Raw genomic sequence first — 18,968 nt, 5'->3', positions numbered from 1 at the left:
TTGGAAATACACGTCTGCTGTTGAAGCCCCCCGGCCTGCGGTGGTCTCTTAGAGCAACCCACGATGCCGAAGACAGACAGTAAATTTTGTGAAGTGTATTTCACTATAACTTAGGAAAAAAAAAAAAAAAAAAAAAGAAGGCAGAAAAGACATGCTCCAGGTTAACATCAGTTTGAAACGCGGATGGGAGAGACCAAAGGGGAGAGGGTTGTAGGCGAACGCGATGTACTCTCGCAAACGAGCCTGCGTGAAGACAGGAACGGGTGCGTCTCATCAGCCCGGCAAGGCCGGAAGGGTAACGTGGGGACCTCAGGATCCGGTGATTCCTCCTTCTCTGCATTTACATATCACGTATCATTCGGTGAGTGCGCATTGTACTCAGGAGCAACGAAGCTATTTTCCTCGTGGAAAAACTTACATACGGAAGGCACCAACCCCCGTATTTTTTCTTTTTCCGCGCGGAACTGACAACTGTAAGCCATGCGGGTTCAGATCAAGTCGTGTCTCCTGGGAGCATCTTGGGAAAACGGCTCCCCCAAGTATGCGCACGCGATCCCCTTGCAACGTGCGTGATGTTCAGCGTGGCTTTCTTGCTCTAAAGTCTTTGGTGGCTTCATCCTGCCTGTAGGGTCAAGTCCAAACTTCTGAGATGGGTACCAAAGGCTGTGCCCACTCTGTCACAGAAAGGCTGGCTCGAGCCCTCTGCTCGCTCTGACCGGCTACTCCCGCCCCTGCCCCCCACCCCCATTCAGCTCACACACCTTTCTCTTTCTCTGCACACGCGTGTGGCCACCCGCTCGTGGGCTACTCTGAACCAGCTCAGCTGTCTGTCCCTTGGGGCAATTTTCCTCCCGAGACTCTGGGAATCATTCCCAGAAAAGAGTCCAGAAGCCTCACGCCATCATTTCGAGAATAAATTGTCTGTAGAGTGACACTACCCATGGGATGTCCTCCACAGCCCTCCCCCTGAACCCATCCGCACCCAAGCTCACTGTCATTCTGGCGATTTGTCCAAGGTCTCCCAGACTCTGGCAGTGCCCTCTGGTTGGCTGTCGGGCTCCCCTCCCAGAACACTCTCCGCCCCCACTGTCTTGCGCCCTCCTCATGAGTCCCACCCACCGTCCCACATCACCTTCCTGAACATTCCATCGCTCCCTGGCCACAAGGTCATTCCCCTCCTGCGCTGGCGTGGAGTCCTCTGCCCCGGGGCGCACACCCCCCATCCGGCTGACTCCTCTCCAGCTGTGTCTCCCCATCCAGGAACCCCTCAACGGGGGGCACCCGACCCTAATGGAGAACGGAACCACCCGTGTGCTCTTTTATACCTTCAGGACTCTCCAAGCTTCCTGCCAGGGATGCCCCCTGCACCGTGCGTGCCCCCCGGGGATGCTCCCACCCTCGTCAGAGCTCCCGCAAAACTGTCTACCCCTGAGCAGCGATCCCAGCAGAGGCAGGGGCCACACGTACTGGCATAACCAAGAGCAGTGGTTCTCAACTGGGGTGGTTTTACCCTCCGGGGGACATTTGGCCACGTCTGCAGACATTTCCGGTGGTTCCAATCAGGGGTGCGAGGTGCCACCGGGACCCTGAATACCCCACAGCGCAAGGGCAGCCCCCACATCAAAGAAAACGATCCTGCCTGTCACGTCAACAGTGTCGCAGCTGAAAACCCAGAGCTGAACGGATGCAGTGATCCCTGGACAGAACTGTCTTCACGTGGCCGTGGCCGTGGCCGGAAGCACACCCCAGAACGCCAGCATGTGTGGCTCTGTGTCAGGCCGAGGGGGTGGCACCTCAACCCGTGGCCGTCCTGAGCCCGGAGGGGAGCGGCTGAGGAGAAACTCACCCCAGCATCATCCCCAGCCCTCTGTGTCACCCTGAGCAAGACACTGGACCTCTGTGGGTCTTAGGTTTCCCCGGCTATAAAAGAAAATGTCAAAGGAGATCGGCTCTTCAGCGGATTGGGCTGGAGAGGTTCTTAAAGCACTTGGAAAACTCGTTTCTGGTTGGCGGAACTATGAGCTGCCCTCCTCTGGAGTCACAGAGCCCATTCGCATCTTCAAGGCTCAGAAAAGTCCTACAGGACAGACAGCGGCAGGTGCTGCTTAACCCTGATGCTTTCATGCCTCACAGAAGGGGACATTCTCCCCGCAGCACACTTCGCCGCGGCCCTGCAAGGGACTCCGGTCCGCAGGGCTTCTGGATCTTTCAGCACCTGCCGCTTTGTGATCCTGCGACGAGCAGTGCCCCTGCCTCCTGCCACGGCCACGATTATCTGGCCCTAAAGCAGTCGGTGCAAAGTGTGCAAACTCTCTGTGGGGTCCACACCGTGTCCCCGAATCCCACAAGTGTATCTCAGCGGAGCGCTCATTTATCAATCCGAGGTCAGGGGCTTGCTTTTTGGTGGGTGATAACGGCTGGCTCTGAGCCACGTTGGGCCCCATCCTCTCAATCCGGTCCGGGGGTTTTGGCAAACGGTGACCCAGGGGCCAGGGTGGGCTGCTGTCGGTTTTTGTAAATAAAGTTTTATTGGCACACAGCCGTGCCCTTCTGTTGACATACTGTCTCCGGCTACTTTCCTGCTTGCTAGGAGTAGTTGCAACAGACAGCACGTGGTCCACAAAGCCTAAATATTTACTATCTGGACCTTAGAGTTTGCTGACCCTTGGTCTAGACCTTAGGAAATGCTGTCTACCGTGGAAGAACCGGGCCAAACTTCTCCCCCACGCTCCTCCAAAAGACCGTTCCAGCAGGCCCCGGGCCCCACATCCACCCGCACGGAGATGACACATGGTGCCCCAGCACAGAGCACGGCCAGGACGCTGCTGTCTGTCAGCCCCGTGCCCGCCCACGCCCTCCTTCCCCGGGCCCTGCGCTGCCCCACCCCCCCACCCCAGGCACACTTCCCCACCACTGCCTCCCTGGATCCTGGGGGGGACCCTCTCCCTTCACACACCAGAGCCCCATTTACAGCGCAGTGTACCAGCCTCTTCTGGTTATGCACCTGATTAGCCAACTTTTAAGTACGTATCCCCCGAAAGATACACTATGCATACATCATGCTCTCGCGTTTCTGTACTGACGGGACCTACCTTAGGAAACACACATCAAAAAATAGAAATTAAACAGGAAGAGGGTAAAAAAATAAAGCTCCGAATTTCTTCCCACACGCTGGCCGACCGGAGTCTGGAGAGGGGGTCTGGAGGCTGTCGGTTCCCAGTTCCCACGTCGGCCGGCACCCTCAAGGGGCTCGGGCCTCGGGGGGCAGGGGGCTGTGCCGGTCTCTCCCACCAAACGGCAGCAGATTAATCAATGGACGGGTGACCATCCTGATGCCCGCCCAGCCCCGAGCACCTGTCCCAGAGGACCCCTGGGTGGGGGGAGGCTCAGGGTCCCCGGACCCAGGAGCCCCCTGGCCGCAGACAGGAAGGGAAGGATGAGGAACCCCCCCCTCCCCGCCCCCGCCCCAGAGGAGGCACCAGCTCCTCCCTGGACAGCAAACACTGTGGCACATCCAGGGGGATTTTTGTGTTTTGACTCAGAGGCAGCAAGTCTTTCAAATTAAGCCAAATGCAGACAGAGCTACAGTAATGAGGAAAGCCCCTTGGAAACAGCCGGCCTGGGGCTTGCACTCCTGCCAGGCAGGGGAGGGGCGAAGGCCACCGAGCGAGGGCGAGAGGGCAAGGCTGCCTTGTGGGTCCTCCCGGGAGGTGGTTCCTCGGGGCCAAGCGGCTCTGAGGGGATCTCAGGCCCACCCCCAGCTCCCGCCCTGGGCCTCCAACCCTCACCCCAGTCCTCCCAGGCCTGCCCACCAGGAAGGCACTAGGCCACAGGCAGTCGGAGACCCCATGGCTCCCCTTCTCAGTGCCTTTAGTCACTGTTCAAGGGGCACCGGCTTGGATGGCCCCCGCTGACCTTCTGTGGACACTTCAGGTGGTTTCAGGTGTCCCCACAGGGTCGCCTGGGGGCACTCCAGACCCCCTGTGGCATCTTCTCTGCTCCCGGGAGGAGTCAGGGCAGACACCGGGGACACAGATACATCTTCCCTCGAGTTTTATAAAGGAAAAAAAAAAAAAAAAAATTCAACCACAGGGAGCTTAGTGCCAGCCCAGGAAGCAGGGCCGCCCAAGTAAAAAGGCGGCCCGGCCTCCCTGGGCACCTGGCTGCCGTTAGAAACACACCCTCTCGTACCCCCGGGGACACCGGCCTGCGGCTTCACGGAAGGGGGGACGGGGGGAGGGTAACAGCCCCCCGGGAAGGTGAGGGCTGAAGATGCTGGACAGAGCTGAAGACAGGATTCGAATCTGCCCCCTGAACCGGTCCAGAGGGCCTCACACGGAGGGGGGCATCAGGGGGAGGGCCCGCCACCAAGGACGCGGAAGCAGGGACGGGGCCGCCCCTGCACCGGCGTCTACGCGGGAGGGCCCGCTCCCAAGGTCCTGAGTGCACGCCCTTCCAGCCGGCCACCAGCTCCTCCGACACTCCTCTCACTGGGCCGCTTCCCTGCCCCAGACCGTCTGCTGGCATCCACGAAACACACAGGTCCCCGTAGCTAGTCTCCTGAGCGACCACGATGGACCAGGCACAGGGCGCCCTCAAAGACGACCGTCAAACTTTCACACAGAAGAGCGTTTCGTGACCTGGTCCTGACTACCTTTCTGGCCTCGCTCCCATCCCTTCCGGGCCTCCAGCCTCGCCCGCCAAAATGCAAACACCCGACGAAACCACGCAGTGTCCCCAACAAGATGGGCTGAGGGTCTGACTCCTCTGCCCACCCCTGGCTTCTCGTTCTGGTGATGCACCTCGATCCTGTCTAGTGGGGGGGGCTCCCTCTTCCCACTCCCGGCCCCGGGCGGGAGTAGGTCGTGCTCTACCCCGGGCTCTAGGGGTAGGTACCGGGGCTCAGCCTACGGCATCAGGGCACCACCCACCCCTGTGACAGTCAGAACCAGTCCTGGGACTTTCGCTTAAATGACCTTCGGAGAACACGGCCAAAAAGGAAGGAGGCGGATGGATGCTTACACAGAGAGGCAATTGCTGATGCCAGGATCGGAGCTTCTGGATCCAGCTACGCCTGAAACCGCCTGACGTTTTGGCTGCTTCATACAGTTCGGCGAATCAGTTGCTTTTTGCCTAAGGCATTTGGATTGGGTTTTCTGTCCCTTGCAACTAGAAAAGTCCTACTCGACTCACAGGCCAAGCTTTTTAAAGGCCACTTTTTTGCTCACACTGTTTCTTCCACCTGAACACCCGGCTTTTCCAGGCTTCTGTCACGGAGACTTTGAAAGCGGACTCAGGTTCCCTCTGGAAAGCCTTCCGACCTCCTCCCAGTGTCATTTTGACGCCCCTACTCTGTGCCTCTCAGTACCTGTGCGTTCTTTCCATTTATTAACCCGTCCCTCAAACATGGGCTGAGCACTCGAGCCCTGCCCCTCGGTCGGCTCAGTCCAGGGGGAGACACCGTGGCTGCTGGTTTTCTTTCCTGTCTCCCCATCCTTGAAGCAGGGACCAGGCTGTTCTAACAGCCGGCCCAAAGCCTGGCACACAGCAGGTGCCGGATAAATGTCTGCTGAAGGAGGACGGAGCAACCCTGCCTTATCCACGGACACGTTATACGCGAAGGATGGGGCAGAGATCCAAGCCTGTCCAGGAGCAAACCTTGTCGGTCCTACCTTCAGTCCATCCAGAACCCAGCCACCCTCACCACCTCGCTGCTCCCGCCTGGGCCCAGCACCAGCCTCCTCTGCCCAGACTCTCCAGTACCTCCGGGCCTTTGCACTTCCCGAGCCCTCTGCACGGTACTGGGTACACGGGGCCTGGGCACCCAGGTGGCTATTCCCTCACTTCTGCCAAACCTCGGCTCGAAGGCCGCCTCACCACTGAGGCCTTTCCCAGCTACCCTACTTTAAACGGCAGATGTTCTCTCCCCGCAGCACCCCTGCCCCTGTAACCCGCTCGGCTCTTCCCTCAGCACTTTCCAATGACACTCATTTGCTGATCTGCTTAAGACCTGCTCCCCGGCGCGCCAGGGGGGCTCACTCGGTTCGGCGTCCGACTTCGGCTCAGGTCACGGTCTCGAGGTTTGTGAGTTCGAACCCCACGTCGGGCTCGCTGCTGTCAGCATGGAACCCACTTCAAATCCTCTGTCCCCCTGTCTCTCTGCCCTTCCCCTGCTCATGCTCATGCGTGCACATGCCCTCTCTCTCTCTCTCAAAAATAAACATTTTAAGAAAGAAAAGAATGGAGTTGAAATCTGAAGGAAGAAAAAAAAAAAAAAAAGACCCGTTCCCCTATAAGAACACGTGCTTCGCAAGGGCAGGTGTCATTTCACTGGAACAGTGCCTGGCACACAGTAGGTGCTCAACGAACACCTGTTGAATGAGTCAGGGGCTCTGCGTTCCACGGAGCCACCCCCCACACTGCCAAGCTGCACAGAAATGCCACCTGCACGAAGCAGGGCCTAGGGCCTCTGCTCCCATACCCCCTTCCTGAAGGCGTATCAGGCATCCGCCTGTCTGTCCCGTCCCTGCTCTGGAACCTTCCGCCAACTGATCGGCGGCTTCTCTGCCCCAAGTTGCCTTCCAGGCCCCTCATCCCTTGAGAAGTCAGTCTCCAAACACGTCAAGAGCGGACCCCTAAACAGCCCAGCCATCCCTGGTGTGCAGGGCAGGCACATACCCAGACAGCAGGGGGCAGCCTTGGCCCCTTCCCTGGCCCTGCAGGGGCTGCTTTTCCCCCGGAACACCCCCCCCCCCGCCCCGCCCCCGGCAGCAGTGGGAGCAGAAGTGGGCTCGTCAGCTGCTCCGTGCTGAGCCCTGGGGTCCCAGCTTCAAGTAGCCAGACAAGCCCTCCATTCAGCGGCAGCAGCTGGCAGGTGGCTGTGCTTCCAGACGGGACTCCTGCGGCCCCCACGGTCTGCCTGGCACAGACCCGCTCGTAGGGCACCTCCCATCCCAGCCTCGTCCCCACCGCCCTCACCCACTCGGTTTCCAAGAAAGAATGTGTCTGGTCTGGATCCGACAATGCTGGCCCCGTGACACGGAGAACAGACCGATTGTCCCAAACACGACCGTCTCGCCAGTGTCGGCCCAGAGAGGTCAAGGATCACAGGAGTTATCATCACAGTGAGCTGTGGCTCCCAGGCGGTCACACCCGCTCTCGGGGAGAGTCTGGGTGCCGGGAGGCAGGCTGGCCACCTCCTCCTCCCGCCGGGAGCCACACACAAAGTTCCCTTTATGGGAACACGGCGGGCCGGGCACTGGCAGTTTCAGCCTCAGGGAAACCAGGTTTGGGTTTTCTCCGAGGGCACAACCAGGCCTTTGTCTTCCCTCTGCCCCATCCCCACCCGGCTGGCTGGCTTGCCTGTCGGGGACACGGCGTCCAGGACCCAAGCCCTTCCAAGCGGACCCCTCTGAGGCTGGGCACGGAGACACCGCCAAGGACAGCAAGGGATGTGCAAACGGCACCCGACGCAATCCACGTTCCCCACCAAAGCCTCCCTGAGCACCTACTACGCGGTGAGCCGTGGGATCACGGCGGATCCTGCCGCAGAGGAGGGCGACGGATGTGACCACAGCCAGTTCAGACACAGATCACTGAGGCGAGGAATCGTGTAGTCCCACTATGTGCCAGCCCAGCCCCCACAGCGGGTCCCCACGGTGAAAAGAACAAAGTGTTGCCCGCCTGGAGCCCACCCCAGCTGCACCGAGCACATCAACTCGCTAAGAAAAGCATGAACGTGTAATGATCCACTGGGATTTGGTCCCCTACTTTGGCACACATAAAAGGTAGGCCCGGGGCGCCTGGGTGGCTCAGTCGGTTGAGCGTCCGACTTCAGCTCAGGTCACGATCTCACGGTCCGTGAGTTCGAGCCCCGTGTCGGGCTCTGGGCTGACAGCTCAGAGCCTGGAGCCTGCTTCCGATTCTGTGTCTCCCTGTCTCTCTGCCCCTCCCCTGCTCACGCTCTGTCTCTCTCTGTCTCAGAAATAAATAAACATTAAAAAAAAAAAGATAGGCCCTAAAAACTGGAGGAAAAAGATACGGCAAAAAACCCCAGGAGCTCTGACCGAACAACCAGGGTACCCGAGGAGGGATTCCAGAGCTGGATTTCAGGTGGCCAAGGGGGCGGGACCTGGCGTGCATGAAGTCTGCCCGTGACCGCTCCTTGGGGTCCGCATCCCGGTTCTCCGTCCTGCAGGAAGAGTCCCCCTGAATTTCCCACCGGCCACAGGGAGGAAGGAAGGGAGGAGGCCCACAGCCCACAGCTCCCGAGCTGCACGGCCCTGCCGTCTGTGATATTGCAGCAGATCCTGACCCCTCGTCACCCTGGAAGCCCCGCAGAAGTGACAGTGGTGCAGACGTGGCATTGTCTCATGGAGGCCGAGGAGGCCTCAGGGACCCACAAAGGCCACTTCCCCAGAATCTGCCCTGTGGGGCTCGAGCCACGGGGGCAGCCAGGTGTGAGACAGAAACCACTTCCTTGAGGGGAGATGGGTCTGGTGTTTTCCATTTTCTGCTTTGTGCACCTCTGGGTTCCACGAAGACTAAATATTAAGCCCAAATTAAGCCGTCCGTGGCAGACAGGGCTCCAGGCCCAGGCGAGGGGGCCACGCGGCCCAGTACTGCCTTCTGGGCATCAGGAGACGACGAGCGTCGACCTTTGGGGTCGTCATCCTTGGCACCTGGGCTTCGTGGAATCATCTTCCAAGCTCCACCGCGATCTCCGCCGGCAGGCCCCTGGGGGACAGCTCCCCAAGCCAGCCGGGGGGGGAGAATCGGAAAAACCCCAGTGATTTTTCGGAAGGAACATCGCTTGCTGGGCACTAGGCAGAGGGGCTGGAGGGCCAGGGAGGGGCCAAGTCGAGCTGTCAGTCCCTCTTGGCTCCAGCCCAGCAGGAATTAGGCTGTTCCCTCTAGACGGTCAGAGCCGCCAGCCCAGCCAGGGCACTTTGAGGAGGGGAAAAGGTCGGACGCTCAGACAGAGGGTCAGGAGTGTGGATTTCCCCTTTCCAGCATGGCAGAGGGGAGGAGCGCTGCCGGTGGGAGCATCTGGCTGGCGATGCCGTAAGGTCCTCGAGGCCAGGTCGGGGGGGCGGGGGGAGGGGGGGACAGGGGGAGGGGGGGGCCCCCTTGCCCCCAGACATTCGCAGCCCCTCTACAGACAGCATCAAAGAGTGCAAAGAGTGACAGCCAGACACCGTCACCGCGGGGAAGGTCACATGTGGGTCAGTGCGGGCAGCACGGGAAGGGAGTGACCTATTTCCAAGGCCCATTCAGGAACCTCCCTGCAAGCCCAGACGTCTGACGCGGCCAGACAACAAAGGAAAGGGGGGCTGGGCTGGGGGGCTGGAGGTGTCTGATGGCCCGACGTGTCGCTTCCCCCATCACAGGGGCCCCCGCAGCTGTGCCTCCACCCCCCGCTGACCATCGGGGTGGCCAGAGCAGGGCCCATCGTGTCCAGCAACCGGCCACCTTGCTCTCGGCTCTCCTGGCCCTCTGGAATATTCTGCCAGTACTCAACCTTGGTGGAACCCGAGGTGGTCCTGGCCTCCCCAGAATCTGCCCTAGGGCCCCGTAAGCACACCTCTCCCCAGGAATCACACCATTTCTCCTACAGCTTGGAGGAACACTCGTCACCCTGGGCCTTCATTCATGGACACCCCCTCTCAATCAACCATCGATCAGGACTTAAATCCCATTTGCAGACAGGTCAGGTCACCATGCGAAGCAGGGAGGGAGAAACCAACGCACATCTGTTGAAAACTCGTGCACATCCAAGACGGGCCTGGGCTTTGGAAGTAACCACCCTGGCTTCCAATCCCAGCTCTGACCCTTCCCCAGCTAGGACCTGAGCTTTTCCGGGCCTCGGTTTCCCTGTCTGCAAAACGAGGACAATAACCGTATCTGTGTCACAGGAGTGGTTTCAGGGTTAGGCGATGCCTGTGCACACGCACCCCGGCGCCTGGACCGTACTGAGTGCTCCTTAAAGAGAAGCCACGGCGACCGGCCCAAGACAAAGAAGGAGCTCAGGAGGAACCAGGGACTAAGCCCCAGGGATCTGGGTCATTGCTAAGAGCTAATCAAGACCCGAATAGGATGTGAGCTCAGGGCAGCAGGTGCTGAAACTCCCTGCACGATGCTATCTATTCCCGGGTGTGAGTTAACTTGCCCCAAGTGTGCAGGCGGGTCCCCGACTGGGTTTGAGATTGCAGAGCCCGGCGGGGACCACGCCCAGCGAGCCCTGCCCACACACTGCCACCCGAGATACCCACTGCGGCTAAACGAACCTCCTGCGTGAACTCGGCCAGGCCTCCGGCCAGTCCGGTGCCCTCATCCTGTCTCTCATGACTCAGCGTGATTCACACTTAACGTCGCTGACATCAGGCTGGTCCTGGAGTCCTCGGCACGGTCTGGCGACAATCGGCAGCCTATGCGAGGAAAGCGGTGAGCCTCCCTCTCCGTGGGTCTCGGAGGCGACGACGTACGGCATTAACGAGCTGCCCCGTCTGCCTCCCTCACCGCGGCCTAAGCTGTTCCAACGGCACTCTCATCTAATTTCGGCTGAAGAGTTAAGTGTTCCCTGGAGGTCCGGAGGGCAGAACTGCTCAGACGCTTCTCCGGCAGGTACCAAGGTCTGGCCAAAGGTCGGGCAGGTTTACGAAAGCCGCACAGGGCCTGCTCTCCCCCGACAGTGTGCCCTGGGGCTTGAGGCCACCCCGTGCCCCCTTTGCAAAGAGCCCTGGCTTCCTGCTTCATGCGCCACTAACCCAGAAACTCCACACTCAAAAGAAGCGGCTAAGCCCTAGGAATGCAAACGTTGAAGGCGCACGGCCTGGGATGCCTCTGCAGACTTGAACTGGAAAGGTTTAAGGGCTTTTGTCAGGTGTGGGGGCGGGGGCCAAGGAGGAGCAGGTTCAGAGGGAAGCAGGAGTATTTCCAGGGCCTGTAATTACCCATGGCCTTTTTCAGCCGAGGTCTGTCCCATTGCCTTGGCCCGGGGAGTCGGTCAGAGACTCAGGAATTTAGAGACGTGAACAGAGCAGAGGAGCTGAGGTGCCTGGGGGCGCCTGCTAAGCGTCCAGCCTTGATTTCGGCTCAGGTCACGATCTCACGGTTCGAGAGTTCAAGCCCCGCGTCAACAGTGCGAAGCCTGCTTGGGATTCTCTCTCTCTCCCTCTCTCTCTGCCCTCCCCCACTCATGCTCGTCCTCTCTCTCTCTCTCTCTCTCAAAATAAATAACTAAACTTAAAAAAAGTGAAGAAAAAAAGAAGACGCCTGTTCCAAAGGAGGGTCTCCCACTGGAGATGGGGGCGGTGGTGACCCCTTCCATTCACACCACCCTTTCATCAGCAGAGAGCGTCCCACAAATCCGTCCCACCTGAACCAGCCACGAGAGCAGGTATGGCCTCAAAAACGCCAGTGACATAAGCGAAAAATCACTCCTCTACCCCCCTCCCCCAAGGAAACGAGAGGCACAGAGCCCACCCTCCAGGTCACCTTCGAAAGGAAGGTCACGAGCGGCGGGAGTGGGGGGCGGCCACCTGGGGGTGTGGTCAGACCCACAGCTGGGAGCGAGGCTGAAAAGCACTCGACCGATTCAGTCCTGCGTGTGCCAGGCACTGTCTTAGGCACCAGGGCCGCCAAACTAGACGGACAGAGCCCCTGCCCTCATGGAGACAGACAGACATCAGCAGGCAAGTACGGAATATGAGCCGACTGGGTCAAAGACGCTACCTAACTCTTGCGTTGTTGGTAAAGAGGTTGGCTAGCTCATTCGTTCGTTCATTCATTCATTCGGCAAGTTCCCACGTAGGCCCCCCTGTGCTAGGCGGGCAGGGGACCGGACAGTGGCGAGCGAGGTCTCTGCCCTGGAGGGTGTCACGGCGACTCCCGCCACATCCCTCAAGACCCCACAGCGCCCCCTGGGTTCCTCACACGCCCCCGAGACAGGCCCCGAGCATGGAGACAAGTCCCAGCTCCGTATCACCAGCTCCCTCAGTGACGCGGGGTGAACCATTCCTCCCGCTCCACGGCCTGAGTTACTTGCAAAACGGAAGGGGGCGGGCGCGGGCTTCCTCCAAGTATCAAGGGATAAATTAGGAACACGGAGCAAACCCGCCGGGTACAAAATGCCCCACCAATGGTGTGCTCTGGAGCCCCAAGACTTTACAAAGGGGCTCCTGGCTCTCCAGGACCTTCCAAGACCTCCCAGTCCAACAAGGGAGCAGGGACACCCAGGTCTGTAAAGGGCAGGGGGAGGACAGGTGAGAGGAAGCTAAAGCCTCATGGGAGGAGGGAGGGAGGAAGGGAGGGAGGAGGTATCGCAGAGGGGCCCGCAAGAGAGAGATGCACCCAACTCGCGGAGAGAGACAACAATGGTTAATTATCCCCCTCCAGTCTGTCTTGTTTCTGCCTAAACAATGGCTGGCACATAGTGGGCGCTCAGTAAATATTTGCAGAAGGAAGTTTCTGCTAGGAAAACCCGAGAGGGAGGCAAAGAGACCAAAGCGGGGGGTGGGAGGTGCCCAGAAACTGAGAGAGACACCAACCTGGACATGGGGACCCCCCGGCAGGGGACTCTGGCTCCGTCCCGAACAGGTGAGTCTGGCCTGCCCCAACAGAAGTCACTTGACCCAGTGGGACTGAACGTATAGCCTTTTGGAAAAGGAGAGCGTCTCCTGCCTCTGGCTCCGGGACCAGGCAGGCAGGTGGCCAGCCCAGGGCTAGACCTAGTTAGGGTCCTCCCGGGAGGTCTGGGGCTTGGAGGCTTGGGGACAGGCTTCCCACCTGAGCCCAGCAGCCCAAGCAACCACAGGACCACCAGGTATGGACTCGGGAGCTCTCTCCAAACGGGCCGTCCCATCTCCCACCACCAGGCTGGACAGTGACTTAAAGCCCTTCGAGAGGTGGCCCTGTCAATGTCACCACCGCAACCAAACCACATCGGGCACACTGGGGACCCGAGGGAGCCCACACCTCAGAGTCACGTAAAACCCATCACTGCCTGCCACCCTGATCCAAGTACCCCTCTGCCCCTTTCCACCTCTGGGGTCGCCTCTCCGAGCTCCAGGCGGACACGGTAAGGCCTTCTCCCCACTCCACGCGAGCCACGCAGGCTGGGTGGCTTCACTGAGCCTCCAACCCAAGATGGTCTCCACCTCCTCCTTTACTCGATTCAGTGGGGTCCCAAGGAGGGGGTGGAGCAGGAGGGCCCCCAGGACCGTCCTCATCCCTCCTGTCCGTCTCTCCTCCTGTCCTTGTAACTTCAAGGCTCCAGATGGAGGGGAGGGGGTAAGCGCACCAGGTGGAGCCTTGATCTGGTGGGGCGGGGCGTGTTCACGGGCAAGGTGAACACCACGCGGCTGCGGTGGTTCCCAAGCCCACGCCCCCTCGCGCCGCCCCTCGGCTCCCACCTCTCTGGTCCCTACCTGCTCTTTAGGGCTTGCTTCAGGACAGCCCTCCCCAAGGCGGGGGTCCTGGGCCAGGGGTCCCTCCTGTTGGCTTTCCCTGCACCGGTCACGCTGTGTTGTAACGCCAGCTCAAGTGACCGGGGACGGCCAATCCTCACGGGCGGAGGCCTGACCCGCCCGGCTGCGTCCAGAGCCTGGCAAAGGCACCGAGCTGGGTGAGCCACCCCAACCGCTGGACGCACAGGGGAACGGTTCTCAGCCCGCGAGGCAGCGGCCACACTATCTCCGTGTAGTCTTTGGGGCGATTCTGCAAGGTGAGTCTGGTGCCCGTTTTTACAGATGTGGAAACTGAGGCTCTAGAAAGCCGATCTGTCCGGGGTCCAGGTCAGAAGCCAGAATTTGAAACTCAGAAGGTCTTCCCCGGACGCGGGGAGCCTGAGAGCGGAGGTCGGAAGGGTGGGGTCCCGGCACCGAGGAACAGGGCAGGAGCTCAGCGTGGGCCACAGGTGCAGGACTCTGCCCTCCGTCCCGCCTCCTGTCCCCACGGCAGCCTGGAGGTGCCGCCTACGCTACAGGCAGCGCGGGCTGGGAGGGACCGGAGTGGAGGCGACTAAGCCACTGCTCTGCACGGCCCCCGGGTGCCCACGCCCAGCCTCACCCCTTACCCGCTGTCAGCCCAGGCGCACAGCCCCTCCCTCACCAGGCCACAGGAAACACCATCCCTCCCCGTGCCGCAGATTCCCAGAACCTGCCCGGAAAGGGAGTGAGTGCAGCGGCTTCCTGTGGTCCCCACCTGGCTGTCAGGGGCCGAGACCGTCCACCCCGCTTCCCCTGGCTCCCATGGGACGCCCGAGTCAGACCGTCTCACCCGGCCTGGGCTCTCCAGGGCAGGCCCGGGGTACTGGGAAGTTCCAGAATAGCACGGGCTTAAAAACCCAACAAGGGCAAGTACACAGGGTCGGGACTCCCCTTAGGCCTTGGCCTGTGTCCTTGTTTCCCGTCCGCATGCTCCGCTCCGCGGCCAGGACACAGGGGACAGCGCCTGGCACACACGGGCCTGTGGCAAACACGTGGGGTGAATTAACAGGGAGGAGGGTCAGGGAAGAATTAAAAGCACCCATGCACGAAGCCTGTGAACTTCAGGGGCTCAAAAAAAAAATCGGTCCCCTCGACACAGGAAATCAGTTGCATATGGCTTTGAAACTGTCTTTTCCCACACGGTGACCTGAAGATCTCCATCTCGTGTGTGTGTGCGCGCGCACACACACACACACACACACACACACACACACCCTCTACCCCTTCACCCCTTGCCCTGGGAAGGCAAGGAGTTTCGATTCTGGCTTCCAACCTGGATCCCAGACAAATTACTTGGCCTCTTTGAGCCACATCTATAAAAATAGAACAGAACTATAAAAAATAAGTTCTCAGATACCTAAACTAAAAATCCCAGAATCGTTGATTTTGAGGATATCTATTAAGGGCTTACGACACACTGGGTACCATCTGCTCTCCTGGTGGTTTTGTATACGGACGGCCTCTTCCACCAGTGACAGATCTCTTCCCTTCTTCCTTCCTTCTCTCTCTCTCCAGTCCTTACACGTTCTAAGGTTCAGTTTCAACATCACCTCCTCCAGGAAGCCTTCCCGGACTCGCCTGCTGAGAGTTAACTCTGAGCCCCATCTTAGTACTCCAGGACTCTGCTCACCTCTCATTGCCTTTATTACCCTCTGCCTAACATGATGTTGTTTGGGAGTTTTCCGTACATTTGCCCTCCTCCCTTCCAAAGAGCACACAAGGCAAGTTCTCAAAGGCCAGGACTAAAGATGACAAAAATCCAAGCCACGTTTCCTGGGAGCAGGAAGGCACATCGAAAGTAAGGCCCCCCCATCCCATCTCAGGCCTTGGATCCCAGTTATGGGAAGGGCAGTATCTGGAAGTTAACCCATATCAACTCACTCCATCCATGGGGTCCTTTTACACCCCCATGTCACAGATGGGAAACTGAGGCCCAGAGCGCAGAGGCAGGAAGTACCACAGCAAGACTCCAGCCACCTCCACCTGACTCCCAGGTCGGGCTCCTAACTGCTCCAGCCCCGACACCCAGACTAAACACGGTTTCCCAACGTGGCTTCCTCCAGAGAAGGAGCCCGTGAACCAAAGATGTCATATAGGGATGTCTTCGTGCCCCCAGGGCGGCGGGATGCCTAGGGGCTCCAAGAGACCCAGAGTCCCCGATCGCTTGGTAAGGGGCGACTTCCCCGAGCCCCCCTCAGGTGCCCCTCCATCAGTCAGCCCTTTGGCCACACAGCCTGCACCTCCTCACCAGCCGGCAGCTAAAGGAGAGTCACGCCCGGCACAGCTGAGCCCCAGGATCCTGCCCAAGGCCGACAGGAAAGTCTGCCCTGCTGGGCCAGGGCTCACGCTAAACCGGCAGCTAATGTTATCTGGTCCAGCCCGTGCACACCCACACCCGCCCACACCCATACACACCCCTGCTCAGTCCCCTGGGGACCCCTCTCACCCCAGCGTGCCTGGGCACATCACCAGCTCCCACTCACCTGAAGCAGGAGGCCGGTCCAGCTGGGGAGTGTCCCCTTCCCAGGCCAGACCCCTGGGAGGGAGGTGCAGGGAGCCCCAGGGCGGGAGAGGCCGGCTGTCCCCTCCCCCGCCAGTCCTATTCCACCTCCCACTCCCCTGTCTGCAGGGCTGAGTGGGGAGAGCACAGGGCCGCCGCACCTCTCTGACCTCCCGCACCTGCTCCCTGCTCGTTCATGACTAAGCGATTTCCACCTCGGCGTCCGCCTGCCAAGGGGCCCGCTGGCCGCGGGGACCGCACCACGGTGCCCAGAGCCGCGCACACTTCAACCCATAATTGGTGAGTCTTCTTCTTGGGAAAGAAAACCCCCTCCATGTTTTGTTTTGTTTTGTTTTCCCCTTAAATGAAACAAATCCACCCACGCAGTTACTGGAAACTCAAGCATGTGAAACTGAACCGTTTGCAAAGAGAATTAGTCAGCAACCTTGCGAACGGCGGAGCAGTCCCCTCCGCGGTGGAGGTGGGGCCGCCCGTGCTCTCGAGGTTCCCATCCAGGAGGGCACCGGGGGGCCCCTCGTGCACGCCCCGTCCCCCAACCTGCAGGTGACGCCCTGGGAGCGGCTGAACGCGAGGGCGAGTCCGTTCGCGCCAGGTCGAGGGTGAAACGCGCTTTTCTGGCTGCGTCCCGGTCCCGACTTTGTGACACCTGATGGTTTCTATAAGCCCTGGCTCAGGGATCACACTCGAATCCACATCCCGCCCCATCTAGTCAGGTGAACCTCTGCGGGTCTCAGTTTCCTCATCCGTAAAATGGGGGCAACGGAACCTGTCAGGATCACCCAGTCTATGTGGAGTCCTTTGCGTCCGGCACCAAACAGGCAGCGACACATGCGGACTCTTGAGCAGGGAGGGGCGCCTTTCGTCAGGGAGCGACAGTGGGTGGACTGTTCTAGGGCTCTGTCCCTCCGGGTTGTGTCCCTTTGGCTGCGGTGGAATTTGTGGAGTCGGTTTCCAGCCCTGCTGCCTCGCCCAGGAGGTGGATGCGGGGGGGGGGGGGGGGAGAGGTGGGGAGAGGGGCCAGGCCAGGGGGACGAGTCTAGTCCCGGAGCCCTGAGCCCCAGGCTCCGCGACCCACGGCTCCTTGGCCTTGCCTTCTCCACTGTACAGGGAGGCCTCAGACATTCTATTCTGTGTTGTTTCTTTAAACAAAACACCCAGGGGTGCCTGGGTGGCTCAGTCATTAGAGCAGCTGACTCTTGATTTTGGCTCAGTCATGATCTCACAGTTCCTGGGTTCGAGTCCCGCATCAGGCTCTGTGCTGACAGCGTGGAGCCTGCTTGGGATCCTCTGTCCCCACCACGCCCCCCCCCCGCCCCTCCCCTGCTCTCTCTCTCCCTCTCTCAATAAATAAATAAACTTAAAAAAAAACTCACTAAGTTATTTGCCTACATTAAAAAAAAAAACACTGGATTTCTGGCTTTTGTTGGGGGGAAAGAAATGGACACTACAGAGCACTGGACTCCAGGGCACTGGGCAAGAGGCCACTCCCTAACCCAGGACGCACGCACTCTATTTTGCCACAGCCCCCCACCCCCACCCCGCATCGCCTTCCACTGGGTGCTTCCTAGGGCCTCGTTCCTCGCCCCTGGGAGTATCTGAGTTTGTGACCCAGTTTAAAACCCTAATTTTATGTAGGAGCGTGACCTCAGCCACTTGTCACTAGAAATATCCACAGGAACCGTCCCTAGGGAAGGTAATTAAAGTCTGATGCTGCGGGCTGATTTTTCTTGGAGAAAAACAAGACGATGTAAGAAGAACTACACCCCAGTCTGGCCGAGGGCAACTCGGGGATGAGATAGTAATTTTCTGAACTTCTTTACGCGATTTACTAGACAAAGAACAGAAGCAGGTGTCCGGGGCCCTGCCCTCATTTCCCTGATTTCTTCCCTCTCCTTTGGCTTGTGAACCAAGAGGGCCTCCCTCTTGGGATCTCGCCCCCTGGACGTGCAGAAGGTGGGCAGCCTGCTGAGCAGGCCCTTCTGGAGGGTTCCAGGACGGCTGTTTGCAGGACCGGAAGCCCCCCCAGCTCCAGCTCTCCTGGCTGGGGAGGTAGGGTTCGGCAGACTCTCAGCCCGGCAGAGACGCTGAAAATGTCAAGTGAGCATCTGAGGGCATTTTCGAGTTGTTTTGGTCACTCCTAAAGGCAAAAACACAAGCTTCAGGATCTCTGCTTTCTTGACTCTCCAATGGCCGTCTTCATTCAGTCTCCACGGAGCACCTGCTAAGGGCTGGCCAGCGAGACACAGGAGGGACAGGCTGACGCGAACCAGTTCTCACCCAGTCTGTCTTCTGGCGCCTCCCCCACCTGGGAGCCCCTCCTGCACCCTCCCCTTCACCTGGCTAAGGCTTCTCTCCTCCAGAAAGTTCTCATCCCCCCGGGAGCACCCCAGGCACGCCCATGTCACATACCTTAACACCATGTGGCAGTCTAATGACTGCTGCCTTTGGACCCACGCCCCATCCCACCAGATCAGGAGCCTCCACGTGCTCAGAGGCCTCGTGGAGCCCAGACTGGGGCCGCATCCAGCCTGACTTCTTGGCTGTGTGACCCCAGGCAAGTTATTTGACTTTTTCGTGCCTCAGTTTCCCCATCTGTAAAATGCGCATAACCAACACCGCTCGGCAGAACTCTTGGGAGCAGTGAATAAGTTAAGGCGCGCAAAGTGCCAAGCATGGTGCCTGGCACATAGTAAGTGCTCAATAAACATTAAGCAAACTGGTCTAAACCCAGGAGGCAGAGGTGGTCAGTGGGCACAGTCCACTGGGGACACGCACAGCCTTGCACCCAGCCTTGGACCACCGGCACCCACTGTTGTGGCTCACCTCCCCCTCACATCCTCCGCAGAGCCCCAAATTCTACCCAGGCAGCCGTCAGCAGGTGCTTGCCAGGATCGTGCCGCGTCAGTGCAGCGACGAGGCACGAGACTGTCCAATTCTCATAAAACGCAGCTCACGAGCTG

The 18,968-nt window shown here is 59.6% G+C and overlaps 1 protein-coding gene and 1 long non-coding RNA gene across 8 annotated transcripts in view; one reads left to right on the top strand and one right to left on the bottom strand.

Annotated features, from left to right (window-relative positions):
- The window catches only part of SPSB1 (splA/ryanodine receptor domain and SOCS box containing 1), a 68,391-nt gene that overhangs the window by 37,697 nt on the left and 11,726 nt on the right, over positions 1 to 18,968 (bottom strand). The window lies entirely within an intron of this gene.
- Positions 10,347 to 17,210, top strand: LOC115520980. 7 transcript variants are annotated; one of them, XR_003970910.2, is made up of 4 exons: positions 10,347 to 10,567; positions 11,255 to 11,398; positions 15,003 to 15,285; positions 16,117 to 17,210. It is a non-coding gene; the product is annotated as an uncharacterized LOC115520980 (long non-coding RNA). The 7 variants fall into 7 exon arrangements; XR_003970909.2 differs by having other exon boundaries at positions 10,348 to 10,623; XR_003970912.2 differs by having other exon boundaries at positions 10,349 to 10,567; positions 11,353 to 11,398.

Source organism: Lynx canadensis, chromosome C1 (assembly GCF_007474595.2).
Source record: "Lynx canadensis isolate LIC74 chromosome C1, mLynCan4.pri.v2, whole genome shotgun sequence".
Classification (NCBI taxonomy): domain Eukaryota; kingdom Metazoa; phylum Chordata; class Mammalia; order Carnivora; family Felidae; genus Lynx; species Lynx canadensis.
Note: the sequence above shows the minus strand (reverse complement) of the source record. Positions and strands in the feature narration are given on the sequence as shown.